Source organism: Thunnus thynnus, chromosome 1, assembly GCF_963924715.1.
Source record: "Thunnus thynnus chromosome 1, fThuThy2.1, whole genome shotgun sequence".
Taxonomy (NCBI): Eukaryota; Metazoa; Chordata; class Actinopteri; order Scombriformes; family Scombridae; genus Thunnus; species Thunnus thynnus.
In genome coordinates, this window is record NC_089517.1 from 1,870,045 (window position 1) to 1,888,399 (window position 18,355).

Sequence of the window (18,355 nt, forward strand, 5' to 3'; positions counted from 1 at the left end):
AGTGAAAAGTTGGCGCTTCATGGATCTGCTTGATGAACGTACAGAGATGAAGGGAAAGGGAGACTGAAAGAACTGGAGTTCAATCAGAAGCTGAACTGAACCAGCCTGACATCACCAGACCAATCAGTCTGGAACCTCTCAGTTCATTTTCAGTTTCTAAGGGACGTTAATGAGCGCAGACCAAGATGCCAACTGGAGAGACCTTCAACCAGTCAGAGCAACGAAACATGTGACGTAGTGCTGAGTGATGATGTTGCATAAAAATTAGAAAATACAAACCATACAGAACCGTACAGGTCGTCTGGACATCTGTCTGAACAGGAGGCAGGGGGGCCGACCATAGACTGTATGAAAATATGGACGTAGTTACCGTGACGTCACTCGTTGGTTTCTGAAGAGCGGTTTTGAAGCTCAAAGCGAGCCGCTCCGGCCGTCGCCATCTTGGCAGCGCGTGACGCTGCCTAACTCCCAGCCAATCAGAAATGGGCAAAGAGGCGGGCCGAATGGCTGAAACAAGCCACCTAGCGGCTGGCGGACCTGTCACTCAAAGCAGCCATGTCCTTCATTATGCAGAACTTTACGGTTTAATAAAACTTAAACGGGTGAGTTATAAAAAAATTCACCCCCCGTACAGTTGTCATGAAAGAGGAAATTAGCTACAGAGACCAAAACCGTTGTTTGTACCAGGCTGTAAACATGTTTATTTCTGCTGTAAAGTTGGGCATTTTAACATGGGGGTCTATGGGGATTGACTCACTTTTAGAGCCTCAAGTGGTCGTTCAAGGAACTGCAGTTTTTGGCTTCATTTTACAGCCGCAGAGGTTACCGCTTGGTTGAGTTACAGAAGCTAATGGAACAGAGGCAAGACAGGAAGTGACATCATGACTTTGGTTCTCTATTAAAATTTGCCAATAATAGCCTTTTTAAAAAAATTTTTAAGCATTTTGCCTTTATTTGGGGGTCAGTGTAGCGAGACGGGGGGCAGGGGAGGGGAGGGGTGTGTGGCATGCAATGTGGGTCCCCCGGTAAATTAGACAGTATGTGCCAGAACCATGAGGCCACCAGGACATCCCATAATAGCCTTTTTAAATAAAAACTCTTAAAACATCATGAAACCCACAGTCTGATCTGTAACAGCCAGTAGTGGTCAGCTGGCAGGAAACATGGGTAGCGGTCTTTCAAGAGTCTTCCCCACTAGACCGGCCTCAGACTGCTGACCTTTAACCTACAATGGTGTGAGGGCTTCTGGGAAATTATGTCTGTTAAAGGCCGCTAAAACCGGATATTACATTACTATTTCTTTTTAAAAAGTTTGACTTTTTCTCTGTTCAGGTCAGAAAAACACTGAGATCAGCTTCAGATAGATCCTGAGATCAAGTGTCTTCATCTCACACACACTCAGCCTGTGTGTGTGTGTGTGTGTGTGTGTGTGTGTGTGTGTGTGTGTCTGTGTGTGTGTGTGTGTGTGTGTGTGTGTGTGTGTGTGTGTGTGCGCGCGCAGCAGACAGATGGCAGGTTAATGAAGGCCTCGGTGTGGCTGACACTTCAGTCGATACAGTATTGGCGTTCCAGTTAAGCCGACAAACGAGCAGATTATTGTGTCGCCTCGTGTTAGTGAACAGATCGTTCAGTGCTGCGTCCGTCCATCCATCAACACACACACACACACACACACACACACACACACAGCCCGACACTCTCAGCGTGTTTACCTTGTTAGTCTTGTGTTTAGTTTCACTTCTGTCTGATGTCAGTAATGAGTTAAACTCATTCATGTATGATTGACTGTGTCAGAGCCCCAGTGGACGACTGTGGTACTGCAGCTAGCCGTTAGCATCATTATTGGTGATACACATATGTGAGTGTATGAGCACATATATATTTACTTTTCCAAACGTTCTTTTTATTTTATTTCTTTATTTTTCCCTCCTAGCTTACACCTGCACGTTCTCTTTGCCACACTTACACCTACATGAATACGTGACACACTTTCATTCATTCACAGAAACAGAAACTAATAGGAAATGCCCAATATACACATAACCAGCTCAACATCTGTACCAGCTCATAACCTGCAACATGTCTAATTGCAAGTATATGAAGAAATAAAGACAAAAAGAAACATCTGTAAACGGCTTCAACTGTAAACAAGCTCAACTATTAATATTTGTTTTATGAAATGATCTTTTTATTGGATCACATGGATCAACTGTTATATAGAACATTTTGTTATATATAATGTATTTGCAAAGTTATTTAGGACATTTTACACAACATGTTGGAAGTGGAGGGAGGAGAGTCTGCAGGAGCCGGGGGGGGGGGGCGGCCTTTAAACCACAAGCTCTTAGGCCGGGACCAATCAGCTCTCTGGAAAAACCTACACAATCATTCCCTCAGCCAATCAGAGAAGCTCACCTGCAGCCCATTAAACACAGAGCTGATCCACAAACACACAAAGTGAGTTTAAGCACATAATACACAGAAAATGTTCACTATACGGCCTCTGGGTCGTAACATGAGGTGCTGCCTTTTTTACAGACTTTGTTCTGCTTTTTTAAAGTCCGAGCACTCGGCTGGAGAAGACGATCTGTTTCCTCTTATGATCTCTTCCCAGAAAACTGCTCTGACTCTCAAAGCTGAAAACTTCTCTGTTTACCTTTTTATTTAATCAAATTCAGAGCTTTTGATTCATATCTCGCTGCACTGTAAACTTTTATTCTCCTGTTTTATTCTGCTCTGTTTTTTATTTTCTAGTTAACTGTTTGAACTGTATTTAAATGTCTTTTTATAATGTGTAGACAAGTGTTGCCACTGGTTGATGGATGAATGTGATGCTGTCGTCATATTAATCCTGTCTGAGCTGCGTGATGAGTTATTGATTATAGACTCTGTTTATTTTGAAAATGCCTTTATGCACATCAGATCAGGGCAGGTGTTTCATATCGGATCTAACGTTTGAGACCTTGTGAAACCTCCACGATCAGCCTTCAGTTGGTCCGCAGTTAGCGACCAATCAGATGTTTCCTGTTCCTCCTCAGACGAGTCTGATCCCGGCGGGCCGTTGCTCAGTCTCCCTCCGGAGCTTCTCCTCTGTTCGGGAGCCGCCGCTCGATGAAAGATGAGCCGAGCTTTAGATAAAGACAGATAGTCTGAGGCTGATGACATGTCTGCCGCTGCAGCCCACAGTTCAATGAGAGCACTCGCTCAACACGACAGGCGTGACTGAGGCCGCCGCCGCCGCCGCCGCCATCATCACACTCTGACTGCAGATGATATTTACCTGAGAGCCATTTAAATAAAGAGCAGGTTTCAAATCAGACAGCTGACTGTTAGAGAGACATGATGAGTGTTTATGTGAGTTAACTGAGAGGAATGTGTGTGTTTGTGTGATGTGTGTGTTTGTGTGTTTGTGTGATGTGTGTGTTTGTGTGTTTGTGTGAACGGACAGTCGGAGTGAGCGTGAGTGATTTACTATCACAGGTAAGTTGGTAAAAGCAGTCAGCTGCATTTAAAATGTTTGAAAATGAGTTTTTCTTAAGAATAGATGAAAAAAATCTAAACACTGTTAAGTCGTGGACACATAACGACTGCTGAGCTGATTGTGAATCTGAGTTGTTGGTGACGGCTGATGGGAGCGAATCAGAGCAGCTCTGTTATATTTTTGATATCTGTGACTCAGACTGGTGACCGAGGGAGACGTACCGGTAAATAAAGAGAAGAAGAAGAAGGTTTGTGGTGTCACAGAAACTGAGGAAAAGAACCTGACGTTAGCTTCGTTAACTCAAACTCCAATTACACACGTCTCTTTTTTGCCTTTTCAGCATAAATCACGCTGCATATAAACAGTACAAACAGCTGATTGCATCCATGTTTGTTTGGAGGAAGAACATGCAATAATTGTTTGTCATCCTTCAGATGTCCAGACCTCACTGAGCAGAGGTTCAGTGTGTTGTCTGTGTGATTACTCAGCTGTAGGTTTGTGCTCCTCGCTGACTGACAGCCGGTGGAAACAATCTTTACATGTGATCTGTCCGGTCTGCAGATTCATCCTGAGCTTCAGGTGACTCAGTTCTCTCTTTCATGGCATGAAACTCTCTGGGTTGAATCACCAGAACAAAAGATGAACAACTGTGTCAGAAAATATCTGGTTCTTCAATAACAAGTCGAAGGTACAAGTCTGTGAACAAAAGCTTCAAACTCTCTCACGTTCTCCTGCACAGCTAACGGTCGGTAAAATATTACAGTGTTGACAAAACAGACAAAACAGACAACTGAACTTTCTTGTTAATTCTGGATAAATTCAGTATCTGTAGTGACGTGTTTTATTCACTGCAACAGCTGACATTAATAACATCGACGAGGCTGCAGCGACGTTCGGTGAGTCATTCACCGACATGTCAAAATATGTACTGAAAAACAAAACAAACATTTTTGTTTATTTGATCAGTTGACTTGCTGATGGATATTAAGTTGTGATGTCATATTTCGGGGGAATAAAACAGTCACATGGTTCACACACGGATCGCGGACGCAGCTGTAAAAACTCTCACCGAAGAAAAATGTGCTGATCATGAATCTGCTGCAGATCTGAAGTTATGAGGAGCATCTTGTGTGTTTTCACATCTTTGTAAAGAGCAGCTTCTGCTGATTTTTACAACATGTGTTTGATGTTTGTGTGTTCTGCTTTTGACAGATTTATGATGTTGAAATTAAAGGTGCAACATCTGTAATTCTACGACAACTCAGTGAACTCCAGCAACAAGATCCAGAAAGATCAATATTTAGTAAGTTTTTACTTGTACTTGAGTATTTTTAAACTGCAGTACTGCAGTAAAGGATCGCTGACGTCTTCCTCCACTGATTCTAAGAATATTAAAGGAATATTATAACATTTTTCCTTGTTTGGAGCTCGCTGTTAAAACTGGCAGAATTTATTGCTTTCAGCTGGGTAACCTTTCTTGCAAATGGGTTATAAGTTGAAATAGCGATTTAATTTTGAGCTGAATGATGGCTCTATCTGCTCAACACTGACTGAGCAGTGACAGAGGAGATTAATCCCTCAGACTGCAGGAGTAAAGCTCAGTCTGCTCTTTCATTAGTCTTTAGGGCCATTTAACTCCAAACAGAGAGGATGAGCGCAGGCCTCGCCGCCTCGCCGTGATTGATGCGTCTGATTACTTTCATAAAATACTTTGAGAGGAGGTCGGTCGTGTCATGTATAGAAGAAAATGACTTACAACACCGGTTATCTTTAAAGAGGAAGTCTGTGACTGTGCGGTGAAGTCCGTGCAATTACGGAGACAAAAGGCGAGCGTAGCGGAAAAGAAAGTTAATATGTAATTTGCTGCGGTTTGTTAGGTGACCACGGCGATGACAGCAGAGAAATACAGTCGCTGTGTCCTTTAAACCTGAGAGAATATTTACTGATTCATCACGTCAGACTGATGACAGGAGACTGAAAACGCTGCGGAAAACACATTAAACTGTTTAATTACTGATGTTAAACTGATACCTGAAGCTGTCAGTCAGTCTGTGAAGATCTTTACTGCAGACAGACGTCAGATATTAAAGATCTGGTATTTTGGCCTTTTTTGACCCATTTTTATAAACACTGAGTCCATTTTATTCACCAAAAGTCATTTAGATTTCTTTCCTGTCCTCCAGCAGGCTGTTTACGAAGGTATTTACATAAAATCCACATGATTAATGAGCACCTGCTCTGATTGGCTGGAGGTGTGGCCCCCACCTTCACCCTCAGCCAATCAGAATAGGACCTAATGAAAGCAGCAGCATGTTTACCTGCAGTAATGTCTGCAGACAGTATATAGCGTCTTGTGTCTGAACCACCAATCAGTGTCCTTTGAGGACTCTTGCGTAATCTCGAGAATCCAGCTGTCTCGACAGGTAAGACGATGACAGACAGGTGGTTCAACCAATCACCTGCATAGTAGTTTTTGAAAGTGCCCGTCCTTTTCTGAACAGTTTCCAAGGACGACTTCTCAGATGGTTCTGTTTAACATCCATCTGGTGCGTCAGGTTGTTCTTCACCATCACTCTGATCCATCCTGAAGATCAGTTTTCTTCATTTCCACCAAACCAGCAAACAGACATGAAGGAAGATAAACTGTATTAAGTGACCTAAACCCTTTTCAGATATAAGAACATTAACATCGCTGGCTTCATGCAGCTGTTAAAGTGATGCTTTTCACCATTCAGACAAAGGAGACTCTGATGTTAATGTTCCAGACATGATGGGATGTTTACAGGAAGAGCAGCAGTCAGTTAAAAACCTCTTGATCAGGAGGAAGAAGACAGTTGATTCTCTTTCAGGCTTATTTTGCTGTTAAAGTTTCACATCAGTTTCATCTTCTAACGTTGTTAATGTTCAGACAGAACGTGAAGTGAATTCTAGATGTGGTGTGATTACATACGAGGTCAATGCAAAGATGCAAAGATGCAAGTAGCTGCGGATTCGTCCAGAGTTGCACGAATGGACACGAAGACGTGTTCACATGAGTTTAAAATGTTTAAACTTGTATGTTGCTGCTGATGTACTGACGGTACATCAGCTGTGAATAAACACAAACAGTCCAGTGGTCAAAGTCACGCTGTCTGAACTCACCTTTACAGGTTTTATAAAGTCCAACATGCACCAGCATTGAATGACAGTTGTTATAGTGGTTGTTTGAAGGGTTTTTAACCTCTTTTGAGAGGAAAACGGGTTTTTATGAACTGATCTGATGTGAGAAGAATCTCTTTCATAGCGATATTATGTTTTATTTGTGCATCAGAGATGAAGACCGAGACAATAAACGTGTCACAGTGAAACATGTTCGAGCTGCTGTGGTCTTTATGTTCATCTGACAGAGAAGACCGACTCGACTTTTACCAAAAAAAGTGACTCAAATTCAGACATGAGACCAACATGTTAAACTGATGTTGGATTAATATAAAGAGGTGAACGTCTGAGAGAGGCCTCAGTAGTGTAAAACAGTCTGGCTGTGTCGACACCGAGCAGCAGCTTCATGCCTCGAGTCTGAAGAACCTTAAAGCACCACGACGGCCGCTAGATGGTTCAAAAAAAAAAGCATCAACTTCTCTCCAGAGAAATACTTAGTCAGTGCTAATAAGTGTGCTGGTGGTCATTTTGGAAATTATTGCTCCGTTAATAAGATTTGAAGACGTATAGTAAATTTGATGTCTGCCGTGTGGGTTTGATTGACAGCTGTCACACTGAGTCGCACTATTGTCTCAATATTTCACTGAGTTTAATGTTTCTTGATTATTGTGTTTCTGATGCTGTGTGGGAACACAAACAGTCGTCTTATATTCGTGCCAATATGGTAAATATGAAAAACAATCATAAGTAATAATATAATTCAGTACAATAACTTAAAGACAGTGTGAGTGTGTGTGTGTGTGTGTGTGTGTGTTCCTTCCATCCATCATGTTTTTATGTTTTAACTCTCAAGGTCACTCGGCTGCAAATTTAATTATGTCTTGGCTTTTATTAACCGGCACATTTTAACAAAGCTGGATTGCAGTAATTAATTTTTTTTTTGGACACCTGCTCTCTAGTCGGAGACGCTGCGCAGAAGCACCCGGCGGATGATGGCGGATGGATACGTGGTACGTTCGTCAGGAAATAGTTCCAGATCCTGAGATTTGACTCACCTGCTGGATGAACAGACAGAACTGTAACTTCAAACAGAAACACAGTTCAGTGTGTTTGACTTCAGATTACCGTCGGCTAATTAACACTAAAGCCACTAATTAGAGTGTCGATGTTTGTTCTGTGAGATCAGAGAGCCACATGATTAAAGGAGTAATCCACTAAAATTACACAGACTACAGTCTGTTTGTCTTCATCTGAGGAAATATTGGAGGTTTCTGTCAGCAAACACACATTCAGTGTTCGGATGAAGACGCAACGAGGTGGAAAACATCTGAACTCACACACACATATCAGTCGTTTCTAATTATTCAGCAGGTTTAGGGACAACGAGCGTCGCAGTGAAGACCAAAGAGGAGAGATTTTCATTTTCACCTCCTCTGTCAGTAAAGCTTGAACAATATCTAAATCACCAGGATGCTGTTTGTTCTGTCCGACACTCGGCTGGCTGTAAAGCTCATGTTGTGTTTCTTGCAGTTTGAAGTCCGTCCTGTGTTTCAGGTCACAGTTACATGTGTAGAAACATGAGTGAAGCTGATTCAAAAGCTAATGAGTTTGTTTACATGCACGCTTGTATCCTGGTATCCAGATGTTCCGAAACCTGGATCAGGTCTTTACATACCACACTATCCTGGTTTTTATCGGAGCATATTTCCTGTCTCCTAGAAATTATGTTTATTCACGACTAAACTGCAACAGCAAATACATTTTGCTACAAAAGTAATGCTGCTGAATTACATTTTCTCTTTTTAATGAGAAAAGGCCAATTCATGCTTCCCGTGGCTGCGAGGGTCCATGTTGGTCCTCATGACGTAATTATTGAGGGTCCACACAGCTCCTCTGCGAATGTCCACGTGCAGCCCAAACTTTGTGACTGGATGCGTAGCAAGCGCGTCAACTGCACATGTGCAAACAGGAATGTCTGTCTCGTCTGTATGTTTGTACTGTTTTCCTGTTACAACTATGGAAAGTCATGTTTACTGGTGCTTGTGGTGTAAAGACTCATGACACCTGTCATGACCACTCTTTGCCATTAGGATCTTTTCCATTTTGCATCTCATAAGTAATAAGTAGTAGTGTGTTAAATTGTCATTATAATAAATATATAACCTCACAGACCACATACAATCAATGACATAATGTTAAAAGAATCTGCACCAGATAAACTAGAGGGCATGTTTATGTTAAACTTCACTTTGAATGTGTGTGCATTAAACTTCATATTTTTTAAAAAATAATCTCTGAGGAGGATCAAGAAATAAAAAAAAAATAGAGCCAGGGGAAGATCTGGCAGTGATGATGTAATATGATCCTTAGCAGTTACTAATAAATTAAAAGAGCATAACTGGATGGAACTGGTCATGCCAGATATGACCAGTTCAGGCCAAAACCTATTTTAGAGATTTTGGGCCAACAACAGGTGATGTAAAGAAATGATGATGGTGTAATTGGCCAAAGAACAAAGAGGATGGACACTAGTATGCCGACCCGAGGGTATTTCAGACACAACGCCCTGAGTTGTGAAAACTCGGAGCATTTGGTTGGTCTGTATATGAACGCTGTATTTGCTCTGCCTGGCATTAAAGTGCATTTTTGCTGCTCAGTATTCAGACTCCTTATTTTTTTCAACGAGAAGTTTGGCCTTGAGTTTTTTAACTGCGATCCAGCGTAACATGCGTCTGTGTCTGCAGACCCCCCAGAAAAATGTACAGAACCACATGCGAGTCCACAGAATCATGAATTGGCCTAAAATGCTGTTAATTAACTTATTTTGCCAGTTGCAAAAATGTTAAAACTCAACTTATGAGAAATGTTCACAGACAACGTAGCTGTTTTTTCCCCCAAATCCAATCTTACAGAACAACATCTGCTGGTAGAAACTACAGCAGTATGAACGTGTTTCCTGATCCTGGTCTCTGTTTAATACAGAAAAAAAGTGACTTGAAGCTCAACATGTTTATGAACATTGAAGCCACAGCAGCATCTTTAACTAACTTGAACCAAACCTGAAAAAAAAACATAATCAATAAAAATGTATTTCTCATGTTATTGTAACTGTAGGCAGAACAGTATTTAATATTTAAATACGTATATGTTCACATGCTGGATTTTTCCTTTAAACCATCATGTAATAAGATCCTGCAGGTTTACCAGAGTATTTACCTCTGTCAGCTGATCTCTGGGAAATATTTATTTCCATCACAACTTTCACACCTCAGCCATAATTAGTTTTGTAGATGTTTGAGCTTTTACAAATTTAAAATGCAAATAAAAGCAAACAAACTTCTGTGTTTCTGCCACTAAAACTATCCAGACTTCACAGGTAGGACGGATGTTTTATATGTTTGGATTCTTTTTTAATAAATTAGGTTAATAGTTGAGTATTTAGTTGTTGAGTATTTTTGTGTGTGTCAGTGTGCAGGAGGTTAAACAGCCGAGTGATACGAGACTAAACACGTGCAGCTCCTGCAGCTCCGCTCATCTCTCGCCGTTATGTTAATGAGCTCATTCAATATGCAGATTCAGTCCTCAGAGGCCGCACGCAATTAATTGTTCTCATTGACTCGAGTAATTATTTGTTTGCGGATTTAATTTGGAGATTTAGAAAATGTCAATGCCTCATGATTTGTGTGAGCTGTGTGTGTGTGTGTGTGTGTGTGTGTGTGTGTTATGTAACCAAACCTGCTGCAGAAATAATGCAACAGCTGATCATGTGACGCAGCATCAAAACACTCTTTTGTCTTGTAGTACAACCTGAAGTGTGAATATTTACTCCAGAGTGTTTCAGTTTCATGTCTGTGTGTCCAGGACATGTTTAGCTTAGCTTAGCACAAAGACTGGGAGCGGGGGGGGAATGTTAGCCTAGCTTCATCAAAAGAGAAAAAAAATCCACTTTACTTTACTCAACACATCGGCAACATTTAAACAGCTGACTGACAGATGCTGACTGATAACATTTATCTGTTAAAAGCTGAACACAGACATTTATCTCTAAAATTCTTCCATGTCGACCTGATGTCTTGATAAACTCAGTTTAACATCCGTTTCCACAGCGCCGACTCCATCAATACAGCAAGAGTGATGTCAGACGTTCTACGTTGTACAACTTATGTAAATAAACAACAATGTATCAGCACTCCTGCTATTACTGTTGGGTTAAAGCCTCCGTCCAGCCTCCTCCTCTGAATATGGAAATCTGTCCACATATATAAACGTCATCTGAGCTGCAGCACCGCTCCGCCTCACAGTTACTACGGCCGCTAGATGCAGCAGCGTATCCGGACGTTTTGGCTGGAGTGGCCATGACATAGTGAACCTTAATGAATGACAGGTGATCAAAATGTGTAAATACAGATGTTGTTTCAGCTTGTGCACAGAAAAATCATAATAGAATTCCAAAACTTATGTTAGCATCTATCATAATGTTTGTACTCAAGGCCAGGTCGCTGTTTTTACATTTTATAATACAGCATTAAACTAAAGGTGCCATGCTGACCAGCCACAGCAGCTAAAGCTGATATTACAACCACTAACAAGCAGCTACTTTCTATTCCATGTGCATTATGTTTTCTATTTCCACCTATCACAGTCCCTGCAGTGGTTATTTAAATATGTCTGTTTTCACTGGCACCTAAAATCACAGTTGGCTAGATGGCAACTGTCTCTGAAACATAACTATAGGTTGTTTTTGGGCGACCGACGTTACAACCTGTTGTGTCGTTTTTCTTGGGAGGAAAGTCTCTCTACGTTTCATACACAGACGTCTAACACCAGCCAAAGTCCAACTTTCAAGGAGATTAAACACAAATTAAATAGATAGTTATGTTGCAGCCTGGTCGCCAGAATAAAACGTTGGTATTGTACGTTACTGCAAACCACAGAAACGTTGAATATCTACATTTAAACACGTGAAATACGTAGCATATTAACATTTCAACAAAACGTATCATCTCAACATTTCTAAAGTGATGTAGTTCACATGTGAGCTATAGGAGTTGATCTTTCCTATATAGGAGGAGGAGGGGCAGGTGGATGGTTGGAAATCAGCAGAGAACACGGTTCGAGACCACCTCGAAACCGAAACCAATGTCCGCCTCCCGTTTCAACCGACAAAAGTGGGTGTTTTTAGCGAGATGTCAGGACATTTGCAGCCGTTTTTCTGGCGAGAAAACCGGCTTTTTTTAGTGAGACATCGGCCGCTTTTACTTTATTTAATTTATTTTTTTTAACCCAAATCATGATCTTTCCCCTAACCCTAACCAAGTGGTCTTTGTGTCTAAACCTAACCAGACCTTAACCACAGCGTTGTCATATCATAAAACATCATTATTTAACGGGTAAAAATGTTAATATGCTGCATTTGTAGAAATGTTGATATGATACCTATTTCACGTGTTGAAACGTATATATTCAATGCCAGCGTTTTCTTCTGGCGACCGGGTCGTATATGTTGTCAATGCGCAGTATGTTTAACCCTCACGGAGTTGTCTGATGATGTGAACGCTTACAAGTTAAACATTAAACATGAGAATCTTTCCCACATGACATGATCGCAGCATAAACACCATCTGAAATGTTTTGTGTCCGTCCTGCTTCACTCTGATCCGCGACAGGAAGGAAACCAAAGTGTTTCCCATCAGTCAGCAGGGTAATGACCTCTGACTGGCCGGGTTATACGTCAGCAAATATCTGTCTGTCAAACGGCCGCTGCTCCATCGTTTCACTGAGCCGACACACACGTTTATTTCACTGCCTCAGATTTAATAACAGAGCGGTGTTTTCTTTTGTATGAACGTCTTGCAGGAGTTAAAAGTGTCGTTTTCAGAGACTTCCTCTTTCGGGTGTGATGAGCACTGAGAAGCAGAGAGAGAGAGAAAAATGACAGCAGAGAACATGATTCATGTTGTCATAAAATCTAGGAAACAAAAAGAAGAAAAGAAGATGAAAGAAAAAATGTCTTTTCAGATTCAAAGATAAAACTCTTTAACTTCAGTCATTACATCCTCATCCTCCTTGAACAGTTTAGTGTGGATCAAAACCTGCCGTTTGTAGTGGAAACTAAATGTAAATACCAGCTCAGTATCAAGATTTGCCTCCATATTACACAGTTCACATCCAGTGCTAATGTTCAGTGTCAATGCAGGAAGTAGTTTCCTTTTATATAGTGAGGAGGAAACTATGGATACAGAGGATGGACGTGTTTTTTGTGCCCTGAAACAGGAAAAAGTGAAGGGAGATGAAGAGACAAGAACACAGCTCTCGTCTGTATTAAAACAGTGAAACTTAATCACATTTTTTATTATGAACACAGTCCACAGATTCTACAGCTAGGTTATTCTTTTATGTTTTTCTAAATTATGTAAATTATCTTTCTAGCCAGAGCACAGTATGGACTGTTACTGATTAAATATCTTTTTAATTTAGCTGACACGTGAGCTGACTTCTTAAAGTGATGAAATAAACATCTCTGAAACACCTTTTAAACATATAAAATCATAGACAATGATTAGCTTAAATTCAAACAATTACAGAACAACAATCGGACACTACAACGAGACCGAGAAGTCTTGAGTAGCTAGCTTACAACGTGAACGAGCCAAAATTCGTAGAATTCTCGTCTTCACTCGTTTGTATAGAGTGAGGGAGAGGACTGTGATGATGAAATTATATGAAAAAGGGATGCAATAGCATAACTGTGACAGGAATTAAATGATCTTTTCTGAAAAATGTAAGAATTTTAAATGATTCTTAACTGTCACAGAGTCCACATCCTGTCACAGACCTGCAAATGTTCAACTTTTTATTAACCATAACAATCTTTCCATAACATTAAGTCTACTGTAGTTTCATGTGTGAATATTATAGAAAGATGTCTCACAGATATATTGGTATCGGCGTACAGTATGTGTAGCACAGTGGAGCAGGGGAGAGTATGTATCCGACCTGTACGCTGTTATTTGACTTTTTTTCTTCCTGAAAACAAATTATTTCTAAAATATTTGTATGAAATAAATATTTGTAAAAATCCATTATTTGTACTTTTCTAAATACCATATTCTGATTCAACTTCACACCTAATGGAAAAGCTGGAAAACTGGAAAAAGTCCGACTCAGTACATATCTGGGTCACTTTTCTTGAGTTATCAGATTTAAGGGATCATGAAGCAAAATGTTTTTATTTTATGTTTATTTTAAGAAATTTAATGTTGATTGTGGGCCTCAAAAATCCATCTAGTCAGAAGATAATCTGCAGATCCAGATTAAGGAAGACGGGAAGAAGGAAAGGAGAAAAGTAAAAAAAAGAAGGATGGACAGAGAAAGAAAGGAAAGACAGAAGAAACAAGGAATAAAGGAAGAAAAGGAGGAGAAAGTAAAGAAAAGAAGGAAGTAAAAAAACAAAGGAAGGAAAGAACAAAGGAAGGAGAGAAGGAAGGAAAAATTATATTTTCTTCTTTTTGCTCTCATTAAGTAAAGAAAGCACTTCCTGTTTGGTGCATCCATCATCATCAGTCCTTCCTGTTCTTATCACTTTTTCTTCCTCCGTGGCTCCAAATTCCTGCATCATTTTTAATCATTTCCCTTTCTGTTGAGCCGACACTCCTCCCAATAATTGTGTTTTCCCTGCTCGTCCATATTTACCGAGCGCTGAGCTGCTGTTTGCCTTCAGCGTGGAGGCTGAGCGGGGTCAGAGGTCAGAGGAGCGGCTGGCTAAACAGATCTGTTCATTAGCAAACAGCCGTTCACAACGCTCAGCGACGTCATCCATCACAGAAACGCTTACAGCAGCAGCAACGAGCCGCTTCAACAGTCTGAGAGGAGGTTTGTCACCTTCGTACACATAAAGACACCTTATTTAAAATAATCTTTAAATAAACCACACAATTTAAAACACAATTAACTAATTAAAACATAAATTAAGTACATAAATGACTGTAACAAACAGAAACATAGTTGTGAAAAGGAGAGTCTTCACGTGGTGGAAGAAGTACTCAGATCCTTTTCTTCAGTTAAACAACAATGTAAAAATACTCCATTACAAGTAAAAGTCCTGCAGTTAAAATCCTACTCAAGTAAAAGTACATAAGTATTATCAGCTAAATTTAATTAAAACATAAATATTCTGCTTCTTTTGATTTTTTTTCATACTGTTATGATGTGGAAAGATAATTCTGGTGATTATCAACAATTAAACCAACAATTAAACCAACAATGAACTGATCTAATAACAAGTATTGTGTGTGTATCCAAAGTCTGCAGTGGTGGAAAGTAACTAAGTACATTTACTCAAGTACTATACTTAAGTACAGACTTAGAAAGACTAATAACAGCGGTTCCTCCAAAACCATGAAAATATAAACACAATAAAAACATAATAAGACTATAAAAGACATTAAAAGTGATGCTACTATACATCCAGTTCAGACCAAAATAAAGCATGGATGTTAAAAGCAAAGAAAACAAGAAGAAGAATAAAGATGAGAAATAATAAAGTGTTGAGCTGTGTTAGGTACAAAGAGACAGTTTACAATGTGTTACAATTAAGAGCATTTATTGCACAGGAGATAAATGGAAACTTGAACCTGTTGCACCTCACTTTTAGAAAGCTGAATCTCTGTCAGAGGGCAGGACGGTCTGGATTTGACAGGATGGACTCAGCCTTTGTGTTATAAATGTCTCTCACAGAGAACGTCGCTTTTACTTGCTGCCTTGACAGTGTTTCCTAATTGATTCCCGTTTCATACATTTAAATTCCCATAACAACAGATCAGTGAGAAGGTCAAAATGTTTAACCTCTACAGAAAAGCCTTCGTCACATCAGCGTCAATGTACCTGTAGCTCTCTACAAGTTCTACCCTTTGTCCTTTTTTTGGAAGTCAATAACCATATCTTTGGTTCTGGAAATGTTTACTCTGAGAAATGTATCATCTGGGAGCAGCAATGGAAAAAGCTCTGTTACCTTTAGATTTGACTCAGAACATGGAAGAGAGAGGAGTAACTAATCAGAGGATCTGAGGGGTTGGGAGGTAGAATATGGACTGAAGAGATCAGAGACCTTCTGTAGGCTGCTGCCAAAGAATTTAGAGAGACCTTTCTCATCAGCTGCAGATTCTGTTTGAATTTAATGAATTAATGTGGAAGAGATACAGAGAACAGAAATATTTGTCTGACACAGAGTGTTGTTGTTGGTCAGAGATACTAACAGCAGCTGATGATGCTGAGCTGATCTTTAGCTCATTAGATGTTCAGTTGGCACCATCTAGTGGACAGTTAGTAGAACTACATCATGTGATGTGCGATATCTCTGACACTGACTGAGTTTCTGCCACAGGTTAGACTGGTTTTGACATCACTTTGAAGTTTTTTTAGACGTGGACTCTGAAGTTATGAGTATGTGACAACGTCCTCAGATCAAATGCACACAGACACCAGGACTGACGAGGGAGAATGAGCAGCTTCTTCTCTCCTGATGTTTCCTCGACACATGAAGGTGGAAAGTGTCTGTAAATTGACCTGAAGTGACTTCAGCAGGTGAGAATCCTACCACAGAAATCTGTAAATGTCTGATGAACATGATCACTTTGATCACATTGTGTTGAATCACTGTTTGACTGGACAGTCGAAATGTTTCTGGATGATGATTGTCTGTTTCACAATATTTATTTAATCCTCCAGGTTTTACAAAAGATTTTGATTCTTGATAAATTGTTTCTTTATGAGTTAAAGGAGAGCAATTTGAGAATGATTTCCTTGTATTACTGTCAGTGGTTCTCAGGTTGAACCAGCAGCACTTTGATTGTAACCTGAGCTCATATGATCAGTGAAAAATGCATGGCATGTCAGAACCGGTTGGACTTCTTCTGTTGACTCATGACCAAGTTGCTTGCCATCCTCCTTTCATCACTGGAGGAATTTGAACTCATCAGTCACTCTGTTCTGAAAGATTGAAAGAAGACTGAAGACTGAAAGATTTAGCTGTGGTGCATTTTAATCCAAAACACAACCATCTTCCAACACTGAAACAGACTTGGTTTGACTTAAAGCTCTTTTGCTGTCCATGTTGTGAACTGTCCCAGAGGCTGCAGAGTCCTCAGATGGACCTGGTCAGTGTGTCTGATGGGAAGAGCTGCTGCTCCACTGTTTTCTACAGTATTTGTGACATGTTAGAGAGATGAATGACTGAGTGCAGCTCTCCCAGCAGCTGTTTCTCTGCTATGGATCAGTGTGAGGACAGAGAGGAGGGAGTCCCTCCCTCTAAAAGCTCTCTGTGTGGGGAACATGACAGCCAGACCAAAGCTCAGAGGTGAGATGAGGATCTCTAACTGTCCATCACTGTTCTCCCCTCACATCACTCTACCATCATTATTCACACTCACTGTCACATCTGACACTCAACTACTGAATAAGAGCTCAGAATAATTCAGAGTGAACTACTGACTTTCTGAGTTAACAAAGACCTAAATGATTAGTCGACTAATCAATTAAGATGAGACCGCATCTTTCATCAGATGACATTTTGATGAACAGGAGAATATTACTCATCCACTGTCTTCTTACTGATTTTCATTCTTCTTAATTTCATTCTTCTAAAACTTCAGCTGCTGACAGTCTGGTCGAAATTCATCTTTTTCAACTCTTTGATTTGTTAATTGTTTGTTTGTATCAGGATGCAGCAGCAGAGAACAGACTCTCCTGAACCCAGCTGTGTGTCCATGAAGAGTGACCGCTCTATGGGTCATCCTGTTAACTTTAAAGTTGGACAACCTGCTGATGGAAGGTAAGAATTTAAAAGTGAAGTTTGTTATGATCTGACTCTACTGAGAAGAGGAATCAATATATTGTTTCAGCAGTGACATCAAGGTGTACACCTGTGAAACAGTCACATGTCAAAGAGTTCATTGTTATAAGACACCAACATGGTCACTATATCAATATGTGTGTGTAACATATGCAAAAATTCTAAAATGGCTCCTTAAAGAAAAATCAAAGAAAGAAAAGAAATGAGATACAATGCACGTTATGTATACGTGTTTCCTTTTCATGTAAGTGTTTACTGTCATAACTAAGTGAAAAACCTTTGGTAAAGAGACAATGAAGGTTTCTCAGGCCACGTTAAAATCAAATCAGAACATAGAAAACAAAGTGAAAAGGTGTTTTACATTTCAGTGTTTGTTGTCTTGTCTTTTTATTCATGCAGCACAATCCATCTCATTAAAACTGCAAACAGTCTCACAAATGGAACTAAACATACAGTCAGTAGTTCTGTCCCTCAGCCCACAGGAAACTGTTTCATTGTCAAAGACTGTCAATCATGTTTGACTTCACCTTGTCCTTGTGCTTTTCTCTCACAGATCAAGAGGGCAGTATGTTAAATGACCGCATTCAATTCAGAAATGTTTTGAAAATTATTATCAGGATCTGTATGGATCAGATGGGAAATGGACAGGAGATTATTCTCATAATTTACAGGAAATCTTACTCTGACAAAATTCAAAGAAAGTAATAAATAATGTATGGATGAAGACATTACACAAAAAGACGTAGCTCATGCCATGAGATCTCTGAAAACACATAGAGCATCAAGGACAGTTTTTAAAAAGATATATGGATCACATTGTACCTCCTCTAACAGAGTCTGTACAGAGTAAAAGCTGCTTGTGTTCATCCATCTGAAGGATGCACTGA

At 40.1% G+C, this 18,355-nt stretch overlaps 1 long non-coding RNA gene across 1 annotated transcript; it reads left to right on the forward strand.

Annotated features, from left to right (window-relative positions):
• Nucleotides 1–15,351: 15,351 nt before the first annotated feature.
• Nucleotides 15,352–17,448, forward strand: LOC137181850 (uncharacterized). The gene is made up of 3 exons (XR_010928199.1): nucleotides 15,352–16,201; nucleotides 16,872–16,973; nucleotides 17,337–17,448. It is a non-coding gene; the product is annotated as an uncharacterized lncRNA (long non-coding RNA).
• Nucleotides 17,449–18,355: the final 907 nt, after the last annotated feature.